This window comes from Oncorhynchus clarkii, chromosome 28 (assembly GCF_045791955.1).
Source record: "Oncorhynchus clarkii lewisi isolate Uvic-CL-2024 chromosome 28, UVic_Ocla_1.0, whole genome shotgun sequence".
In the NCBI taxonomy this organism is placed as follows: Eukaryota; Metazoa; Chordata; class Actinopteri; order Salmoniformes; family Salmonidae; genus Oncorhynchus; species Oncorhynchus clarkii.
In genome coordinates this window covers 26,609,435-26,621,438 of record NC_092174.1, presented here as the reverse complement: position 1 = coordinate 26,621,438, position 12,004 = coordinate 26,609,435, and positions in this window count along the sequence as shown.

Genomic DNA, 12,004 nt, shown 5'->3' with positions numbered 1-12,004 from the left:
TTTTTTTTGTCAATTGTTTGTGGAAGCCTGGCTTGCCTTGGCATCCATGTATAACACACCACTGCTTCTCAGTCCACCATGGAGTGACTGCTTTCAACTTACAGGAGGAGAATCTCAATTGCATTCGTTCTCAAAAACCATTAGATGAGAAAGCCAGAGGTCTCTACCATTTGACCTTCTCCTCCCATGAATTTTGAAAAGGAGGCGAGGAATGAGGAGTATGCAATTGAGAATCTCCCACAATGCACTGCAGGAGCTCTCCCTGTGACCTCTTAACCCTCTGGTGGCTTTGACCTAGCCTGACGACTCAGACTAAATTATTCCGCTGCTGTCGTTCCCTACCAGAGCGGGAGAGGTGAGAGGTTTCACTCTGGCCAAAATCTGTCCAAAAGAAGCCTAATGCGTTTCAATGGGCTTCTTTTGGACCTAAACTTGTGGCCTGCCCTCCCACCTTTGGGACAATAACTCCCATTGTTAGGGTGGAGACATTTCGTCATTATGTACAGATGTCTGTCGCTGCGTACTTTAGTCTGAGATTACCATCATTGAAGTAATTTGTGGTGAAGTCAAAATGAGGGGTGTTGTACAAAACAAAGTCATCAGCGATTGGATCGTCTCTAACCAATCAGAGTATCAAAGCCAATGGCCCGGAATGTATTAAAAGATAGGCCTACAGTACCATACGCTTCAGTATTGCTGTTTTTGTTGTGTCTGTGAAGTAGGGTTTTTTAAAATACAGCATTACTTGTACAAGTTGTAGCCAAATCAATGTATCAAATATAAAGTATTCAAATATCAAAGTGAATTAGACACTATTGACATTTTATCCATGATTCATGAGCATAACTTTTTACTCATTAGTATCCACATTAGTATATGCTTTGACTTGAGAGGATTTAAGAAGAAAAGTCCCATGTTGCAACTTGCCTGACCTGAATGATGCACTTAAAAACGATTTTTAGTTCACCGTTTCTGACATAATATGAAGGACCTGGGGCCTCATTTATAATTTTTGTGTACATTTTACACTAAATATCTACATGCACTATTTCTGAAAAGACACAAAGAAAGATTGGGATTCATAAACTTGGCGCACGCCGTACATTTGCATGTTTCCGTTATAAATCAGACCTGTCGAACATGTTTCCGTTATAAATCAGACCTGTCGAACATGTTTCCGTTATAAATCAGACCTGTCGTGCATGTTTCCCGTTATAAATCAGACCTGTCGTACATGTTTCCGTTATAAATCAGACCTGTCGTACATGTTTCCGTTATAAATCAGACCTGTCGTGCATGTTTCCCGTTATAAATCAGACCTGTCGTACATGTTTCCGTTATAAATCAGACCTGTCGTACGTTTCCCGTTATAAATCAGACCTGTCGTGCATGTTTCCCGTTATAAATCAGACCTGTCGTGCATGTTTCCCGTTATAAATCAGACATGTCGTACATGTTTCCCGTTATAAATCAGACCTGTCGAACATGTTTCCCGTTATAAATCAGACCTGTCGAACATGTTTCCGTTATAAATCAGACCTGTCGTGCATGTTTCCCGTTATAAATCAGACCTGTCGAACATGTTTCCGTTATAAATCAGACCTGTCGAACATGTTTCCGTTATAAATCAGACCTGTCGAACATGTTTCCGTTATAAATCAGACCTGTCGTGCATGTTTCCGTTATAAATCAGACCTGTCGTACATGTTTCCCGTTATAAATCAGACCTGTCGTACATGTTTCCCGTTATAAATCAGACCTGTCGATCATGTTTCCCGTTATAAATCAGACCTGTCGAACATGTTTCCGTTATAAATCAGACCTGTCGAACATGTTTCCGTTATAAATCAGACCTGTCGTACATGTTTCCGTTATAAATCAGACCTGTCGAACATGTTTCCGTTATAAATCAGACCTGTCGTACATGTTTCCGTTATAAATCAGACAATGTCGAACATGTTTCCGTTATAAATCAGACCTGTCGTACGTTTCCCGTTATAAATCAGACCTGTCGTACATGTTTCCCGTTATAAATCAGACCTGTCGTACATGTTTCCGTTATAAATCAGACCTGTCGTACATGTTTCCCGTTATAAATCAGACCTGTCGTGCATGTTCCCGTTATAAATCAGACCTGTCGTACATGTTTCCCGTTATAAATCAGACCTGTCGTGCATGTTTCCGTTATAAATCAGACATGTCGTACATGTTTCCCGTTATAAATCAGACCTGTCGAACATGTTTCCGTTATAAATCAGACCTGTCGTACGTTTCCCGTTATAAATCAGACCTGTCGTGCATGTTTCCCGTTATAAATCAGACCTGTCGAACATGTATCCCATTATAAATCAGACCTGTCGTGGATGTTTCCCGTTATAAATCAGACCTGTCGTGCATGTTTCCCATTATAAATCAGACCTGTCGTGGATGTTTCCCGTTATAAATCAGACCTGTCGTACATGTTTCGCGTGAACGAGCATTATAACTCCGCCTGAAAAATGCCCATCATTCACCTTTTATGGTGACAATATTTTACCAGTTACAGTTCACGTAAGGAAATCAGTCAATTGAAATAAATTAATTAAGCCCTAATCTATGGATTGCATACTCCCGAGTAGTGCAGCGTTCTAAGGGACTACATCTCAGGGCTACGGTCGTCACCACAGACCCTGGTTCGATTCCTGGCTGTATCACAACCAGCTGTGATTGGGAGTCCCATAGGGCGGCGCACAATTGGCCCAGCGTCGTCTGGGTTAGGGTTTGGTCAGGGTAGGCCATCATTGTAAATAAGAATTTGTTCTTAACTGACTTGCCTAGTTAAATAAAAAAATACTGGGCAGGGGTGCAGCCATGGGGGCTGGGAGGGCATAGGCCCACCCACTGGGGAGGCAGATCCAGCCAATCAGAATTAGTTTTTCCCAAAAAAGGGCTTTATTATGTATAGAAATACTCATCAGAATGATAAATGGGACCAATGTTAGCCTATCTGAACTTGTTGTGGGCCTATAGGCTATTTTGTGAATATTAAGCCATCAGTCAGAAAAGGTGAGGAGTTTATTCTGCAATGATAAGGGAAATGAAATAATCGTAAATAGATTTCTAATTATTATAAATCGATTTTCGTTATTTTCACAAACAGCAAATGATTGCATCTTGTTATTATATTTAACTACCTGTTTTTTTAATGAATAAGTCATTATATAGACCTATTCCCCATTGCACAAAGCTCATTTTGCCTTCTTGCAATGCAAAACTCTAACCACTAGAAACTGTGGTTGCGGTCTAAACATTTAAAAAGACACGCTCGTCTACTCACCCTCGCCTTATGCCCTTGGGGAAATCCCTGTCGCCATCTTGGAGGGCGGTCCAATTTATTAACCAAGCAAGGGAAGTTTGCAACGTAAGCCCATCAGCCCTCGATTTTAGACGGCTTTGCGAGTGTACAATTATGTTTACTCCGGGGCCTGAAACTCCCCATAATTCAATTCACAACGATTGTACATCCGCTAAGAAAAATCTTTGAAAACTTAAAAACAACATGAATGGAGAAGTCAACATACAAGTTGTAGTGTCTTAGCTCTTATTACTTATTTAAATAATAAGAAAGACTCCGAATACAAGGAAGTGAGCTTCACATTTACTAAACAGAGATAGAATAACAGAACAACAGTGCCATGACCAAGGGTGCTCCATTCTTAAAGAGGGAATCAGTAATTAACATAACATAACATTCCTTCTCTTATAAAATCAGAGTTACTTTTACCAAACCACAACCACCACATTTATCAGAAATGGTAGTTATTTGAACTTTAACAGTCTTAGTTTTTTTTAAAGTCCAGTCTGTCTGGTGGACGGTGCCTTCGTTCTGGGTAGCGCCTTGGATTATCTGTAGGCTCCTGAACATCCTCAGTGTGTACTGACTCCATTATAGCTTCTACCATAGCAGCACCTTAATCCACACATTCCCTTCTTTCAGCCTGGGGTCTCTTTATTGCCCCATCGTTATCTACAGTTCCCTGTGTGTCACTCTCAGAAACTCTCTGTCCCTGTTCTCTCTCGATTGTTGTGCTGTTTTCCGTGGAATGCATTTGGTCAATGTGACGCCACCACATTATGTCTGGGCTCACTTGAACCTGTTAAGTTCTGGGTCCCGTTTGTGTGTGTACTCTTGTCCATTTCCCTCCCCTTCTGAAGTCTCCACCATCACTTCCTGTCCTGTTTGGAGATGGTGCTCCCGGCCAACGGAGAGCATCTTGGCTTGTTTCTTCAGCACTTCATTACGCCTGTTTGGCTTCATGATGTCCAGATGTGTGCGGAGAGGCCTCCCGAACATCAGTGCGGCTGGGCTTTCATTTGTCGTGGCATGTGGGGTGTTTCGGTAGGAGGCTAGGAACTTGGCCAGTTTTGTTTGCAAAGACCCTTCGTCTCAGGTTAATGCATAGAGTCCTTGCTTTATGGTTTGCACAAAGCGTTCTGCCAGCCCATTGGTGGCAGGGTGGTACGGAGCTGAGGTTGAGTGTTTGATTCCGTTTACTGACATGAATATTGTAAACTCATCACTTACAAAAGCTTGTGCGTTGTCACTCACCAGCTGCAGTGTGCAAACGTTGTTCTGAGACACTATCGTCTGAGCTGAGGTGGAGGAGCCAGTGCAAAACACCTCTGGCCATTTGGAATGGGCATCAACTATAACCCGAAACATGTGCTTTTCAAAGGGACCAGCATAGTCCACGTGAATTATCTGCCATGGCTCTGTGGGCCATTCCCATGGGTGGACTGGGACAGGAGCAGGCCTGTGAAGGATTTCCAAACATCCGCTACAGTTCTTCACCATATTTTCTATCTGTTGATCCAAACCAGGCTACCAAAAGTGTCTCCTTGCGAGCAGCTTCATTTTGACAATTCCAACATAACCTTCATGTAGTTCCTGCAAAACTTGATGTTGGAATTTCTGGGGTATCATGACTCTCATTCCCCACATCAAACATCCTTGGTACGTTGTAATTTTGTTTCTCCTCTGGAAGTACGGAGTCAGCTCCTTTCTGCCTGTAGCTGGCCATCCTGACCTGGTGTAGGTGTACACTTTTGACAAGGTCACATCTTTCCTTGTCTCCTGTTTGATAACTGTGTTTGTGACCGGTAGTGCCTCGAGCTGAGAGGTATGGAAAATGTCCACTGCATCCACACTCCTTTGTCTTTCTCTTGAACAGGGCAGTATGGATAATCCATCTGTACTTCTGTGGAGGGACGATGGCTTAAACTCAATGTCATACATATGACTGGCAAGGAACAAGGCGTATCGCTGTAACCTGGCCGATGTCATTACCGGAATGCCTTTCTTTGGACTGAAAATGGAAAGCAATGGCTGGTGATCCGTAACCAGTGTGAAACGCTTGCCATATAGGTATGGGTGGAATTTCTTGACGTCCCACACTAGTGCCAGTGCTTCTTTGTCAATTTGTGAGTAGTTATTCTCTGCATCATTCAATGTTCGTGACGCAAATGCCACTGGCCTCTCTGACCCATCTTTCAGTGTGTGTGAAAGGATAGCCCCTAATCCATAAGGGGACGCATCACAAGCCAACTTCACTGGCAGTTCGGAGTCATAATGCATCAGGACCTGTTCAGATGTGATGAGCCGTTTTGCCTCAAGAAACGCATTTTCACACTATTCTGTCCACTGCCATGTCTTATTCTTTTCCAGGAGATGATTGATAGGCTGGAGTACTGCTGAATGGTTTGGGAGGAGTCTTCTGCAGTAATTGATCAGTCCTTTGAAAGATCTCACTTCTGTGATATTTTGCGGTCGTGGTGCCTGTACAACTGCAATTGATTTTGTTCTGTCTTTTGTGCAATCCATTGCGGTCGATTTCATGTCCACAGAAGACAATCTTCTCTTTAAAGAACTCACACTTCTGTAAGTTTGCCTGTAGCCCATACTCTTTCAGTCTTCTCAGGACCAGGATAGCCAGGTGCTCTTTGTCTGTGCGTCCTGTTATGATTATGTCATCCAGGATACACTGGGTTCCTGGGATTCCTTGCAAAATCTGGTCAATAGTTCATTGCTAAATGGCTGGGGCCAATGCAATGCCAGGTGGTTATACCTGTATAGACCTTTGTGTGTGTTTATTGTCAGGTACTGTTTGGAGCTCTTTTCAACCAATAGCTGCAGGTTTCAGGTTGATTTTACTGAAGTGTTTCCCACCAGCTAGTGCAGTAATGATGTCATCCAGACGTGGCATGGGGTATTGGTCCACATGCACACATTCTAACAGACCTGTCTTTCTTTACAATAAGAACAATGGATGTGGCCCATTCGCACCTGTCAACTTTCTCACTCTGACCTGCAATGCACCCATTGGGCTCAATCTCTCTCCTGAGTATGTCTTCAGCAACACATTTGTATTCTTCACCTTGATAGCCTTGAAGTGCTCATTGTAAACAGTCGTGGAAATTATAAACACTGTAGATCCTGTGTCCAGCTCTACTTTGAGGGGGTTGCCTTCATTTTCTGGTGTCACCCATATTATGCTAATGCTGGGAGAAGTCACTGTGTTCACCTATATTGTACCAATTAATCGTTCATCTGAATCACTGCCACTGTTCTCTGTTAGTGCATTCACAGACCCTTTCGCTTTCTCAGTTTTCCTACTGTGACTGAATTTTGCTCTCATGCTCTTTGAAACAGCAGTCCTCTGCCGGGTGACCACCTCTATCACGCCTGTTCCATTTTTCAGCCACACAGGGGCGCTGTCGGCTGCGTGAAAACTTGTGCAGGGAAGTTTGTGATAGGTCACTATTTATTTTACTTTGCAACTCAATTGCATATTTGGTCGAGATTTCCATAGCTACAGCAATTTCAACCGCCTTTGCAAAAGTGAGATCTGACTCTGTGAGCAAACATTTCTGAATGTGTTCATGTTTCAGTCCACAACAAATCTATCCCTTAATGTGTCATTTAGGTTCTCTCCAAACTAGCCGAGTTGAAGAAACTAACACCCTCCCCTCATTCTGATCTCTCTTGTGGAAACGAAAACGTTCCGCGATGAGGAGTGGTTTAGGTGATTTTGCAATATCTCCACAATCTCTGTGAATGTTTTATTGGAGGGCTTCAGAGGGGCAGTCAGATCTCTTAGCAAACTGTACGTTTTTGGGCCAATTAAACACAACAATGCTAGTTCTCTCTTGTGATCAGCAGTGTTGTTTGCAATGAAGTACTGTCCAGTCGTTCAATGTAAGTTTCCCAGTTTTCTTGCGTGTCATCAAACACATCTATTTTCCCGATGCTAGCCATTCTCTTTACCTCCGGCTCCACGGGTCTCTGATCTGCCGCCTCGTTCTCGTCAGCTCTCCCCTCGTCTTCACTGCTTGCTAGCTGTTGTGCTACAGGGTCAAAATCTTCCTCTCTTCCTACGAGCTCCATCTGCATTCGTGATGCAAACTGCAGGTAATCATCCTCGTCGCCATTGTAGTGTCTTAGCTCTTATTACTTGTTTATATAATAAGAAAGACTCAGAATACAAGGAAGTGAACTGGAGCTTCACATTTACTAAAACGAGTTCGTACCAGAATAACATTGTAGAAATAAAACATTTTCCTTCTTCATAAGTTCCAGCTAGGCAGGCTAACGTTAGTTAGCTAATCCATTTGCTTGCTGTCATACAGTAGGCATATATTAATAATTATATATTTAATATAAGTAGACATGCACTCATAATTGACTGTAGCGTATATAAAGCACCCACAAGCTACAGGTGGCTGAAAACACAATCAACGCGGGATGAACGAGTGGCGCATTTCCGGCCAAGGGTGGTCCATTTAAAATCATTCCTTCCGATTAATGAAGATTTTACACTGTTGTGGAGAGATGTACTGCTTGGATTCTTTACATACGATAGAAATAAACTGAAACGTTTTTATGTAATTCATTTCATTATTCTTTTGGCCAAAGTTCATATACACAAATGTAAATTTACCAATGAAAAAACAAATGTTCTTACTCTACAAAAAGACATTGAACTGTATTTTAAGACAGTTAAATACTCTACTAACAAAAAAGCTGTTAGAATTGTAAGTGTATGTATGTCCCTTAAGGTCCTTGTGTAATTGTGATGTGATATTGTACCCCCTAGCTCGATTGTCCATTGTTTATAATCTATATATACTCGTGTTCCCTCATGTACTTTCTGTATTGATTTGTCGTTAATTAAAAATAAAATAAAAATAATTAATTCCTTCCTCCCTCGCCCCTTGCCCTGCAAGTGTATACTTATCAGACGTCATGATACGTCACCAGAAGTGTCCACTTAATTTGAGGGCTGAGGGGATAGGGTGTGTCTTTTAAGTGATCTAAAGTTTGCAGAAGGATAAGCACATTCTCAGGTCAAGTTCAGTCTTTATAAATGTCAACTTTTGTTTGAAAATGATGCACGCAGCTAAAACATGCGTGCAGTGCAGCATATTTAGTTTCGGAAAAAGTAAATGCAAAACATTTAAACGATCTGTTTACAGGTCCACAACAATTTGCAATTGTTTTTGACATTCAAAGACGGTCAGACACAGCAGGTCACAAGGAAACATTCTGACAACACCTCCAAATACATTTGATAAAGTTTAAAATTGCTATTTCCTTTAGCTAGCCTACTGTCTTGGCTTAATTCTAATACTTTCCAAAACAATAAATAAAGTCGTTATTGTAGGCATAAAAGGTGAATGATGGTGGTTATTCATGCGGAGTTATAATGCTCGTTCACACGCGCACATTTTTATGTCAGGTCTGATTTATAAGGGAAACATGAGTATGTATGGCGTGCGCCAAGTTTCTAAATCTCAATGTTTTTGTGTGTTCAGTCTTTTTAGAAATGCCACACACAGATATTTAATAAAACATTTGCCCAATGTTTATAAATGACGCCCTTGACCATGAGGCCGTTGGAAATGTCTCATTACGTTGCAATTTCACATTTCATTTTCACAACCACTAGGTGGCAGGCTTACCCTTTATGTCTTGTTCATTCTGCTCTATGTGGATAGTTAGAGGCCTATCTGGAAGGTAGCTGATGATTCCAGTCAACAGTCTTGCTGGTACTTGCTGTCAGAATGGAAGCTAACAGAACCTGGAATCCATTCATTTAGGCTGATGCCAGAATCACAACAGTGTGATGTCATATAATTAATACAATCTGACACAACTAGTTATGACAGGTGTCGCATTATATGTATGTCATGCCAGTGTAGACCTAACAGTATGTAGGCTTCATGTGTTCCTCGCTGTTGTTCAGTGTCACTGCCATACCACTGATAGGCTAATTGGCTACATCCACCTACATAGTAATAATGTGCACTGAACAAAAATATAAACGCAACATGTACTATAGTGTTGGTCCCATGTTTCATGATCTGAAATTAAAAATCCCAGACATTTTCCAGATGCACAAAAAAAATCTCAAATTTTGTGCACAAATTGGTTTACATGTTAGTGAGAATTTATCCTTTGATAAGACAATCCAGCGACTTGACGGGTGTGGCAAATGACAGTTTTTCCAACTGCTTACACACGTTTTCAAAACTGTCTCCTTTTTTCAAAACTCTACACACAATTCCCAAAACTGCACACACAAAATGCAAAATGTCTCATCTCCTTCAAAATGTAACACTGCATTCAAAATGCAATAAACACATGTCAGAATTAAGCACTTGCATCAAATGGCAAACACTGCTTTCATAATAGCACATTTTTGGATATACCATGTAAACACTGTTGTTCTAAATCTAATCTAAAGATTTTTGGTCATTCATAGGCTTATATTTACATTTCAATACAATGTTCTACAGTGAAAGTAATCGGCTGAGAGGGGTAACAAGTACACTGTAAACACCAATGCAATGTTCTACAGTGAAAGTAATCTGCTGAGAGGGGTAACAAGTACACTGTAAACACCAATGCAATGTAGACACAGAAAATATTTATTAGGCCAAACATTACTGTTGTATACAGTAGCATACAACAAAACCATAAACCTATGTAAACCAAAAGTATATTCTTTAGAATACAGTAAAGAACACAATTGTGTGTGTGTGGGGCCCTGGGGGGGCAGTCCAGGAATTGGTAGGGGGGCAGTCACCAGTGCTAAGCTACGCTTCATCTCTTCTCCGGCCTGGGTCTGACCACAATACTTCGTCCACATCACAAGATACGTTTTCTCTTGCCAAACATCGAGGGAAGTATCTCCTAGCATGGCGTATCCAACCTTGGACAGAGGCAACCTCTATGTCCCCACATGTGTCCTCTATTGCCTGGAGAAGCGGCATGCGGGCATAGGGTTGGCGATCATACACTTTCCAGCGCCAGGCTGAGAAGAATTCCTCTATGGGATTTAGAAAAGGTGAATATGGGGGAAGGTACAAAACTACAAATTCTGGATGCATGGCAAACCAGTTTTGGACCAGAACAGCCCGGTGAAAACTAACATTGTCCCATAAAACCACAAATCTAGCAGGCTCTTGATCTGGATCAGGGACAAGCATTGTGTAAATTGTATCCAGAAAAGTGATTATATGGCCGGTGTTGTACGGACCCAGTGTGGCATTGTGATGGAGGACCCCGTTTTGAGTGATGGCAGCACACATAGTTATATTACCCCCACGCTGTCCAGGAACATTGGTAATTGCCCTCTGTCCTATTACATTTCTTCCGCGGTGCCTGGTTTTGGTGAGGTTGAAGCCAACCTCATCCACATAAATAAATTCATGGCGAATTACATGGGCATCCAGCTCCAATACTCTCTGTAACAGAGAGGATATACAGATGAGTAAAAATGGTATGTCTGAAGTACTGGAAGTAGTGTTGCATACATAGCTCTACAAAGTCATGTCGCATATTCTTGACTCTGTCAGAGTTTCTCTCAAATGGCACCTTGTAAAGTTGTTTCATCGTCACTCGGTGCCGTTGGAGGATACGTTGTATGGTCGACAGGCTTACAGCATTGACGTTGTTAAATATGGTGTCATTATTCAAGATATGCTCTCTTATCTCTCGAATCCTAATTGCATTGTTGGCCAAAACCATATTTATAATTGCAGTCTCTTGTACATCTGTAAACAAGTGTCCTCGTCCTCCATGATGTCTTTGCCTTTCCACTCTGTACAGAATTCAAACACAGTATGTGTTCAGCATAAGAACTGTAAACAATGTACAAAAAATGTAGTACAGCATGATAACCAACCTCATTCATTCAATGCGGTGCAGTAAATGGATGGCTTAGAGTTACAAATGTTTATGCAATACTATGCAGTCATACATATTTTACAGTACATTACTGTAATGCTAAAATAGTCATTAGATAGTTGCATACCTGTTCTCATTTCTGAAGGTTCGAATTATGGACGCCACTGTAAATCGACTCAAGTTGTGCTGGACTCTCAGTCCAGCCTCTCTCATGGTCAAACCTTGGTTGATCACATGATCAACAAGTGTTGCCCTAATCTCATAAGAAATGTCTCTCCTTCCTTCTCTTCTTTCCCCTCTTCCTCTCCCTCCTACTCCGCTTGCTCTCTGTCCATTGTTGGCATCCCATTGTTCAAAACAGGTAATCTGGCCTTTGACCTATTTATCGGCCTATACTACAGTAAAGCAGTGATTGGGTAGTGATCAGTTAAGCTATTAGTGTTTGCACATGTGAGGAGTGTGTGTTTGTGACCTGGTGAATATGTGTAGCATTTTGATTGGTTGTGTTTGGAAAAGGAAAGCAAGTCACTTCCTGTTAGATTTTTGTGTTTTAGGTAGAGAATTGTGTGTAGTTTTTTTGAAAAAAGTGTTTTATGCAATTGACTACTGAGTCAAAGGCTGAGAAATAGCTTATGGTGTTGGATATTTGGTGTGTAGTTTTGCACTTTGAGTGAGAGGTTTCAAAAATCATGTGACATGAAAAGATTTTATGTGTAAGCAGTTGGAAAAAACTGTAAGAAGCTCATTAAACAGCATGATCATTACACAGGTGCACCA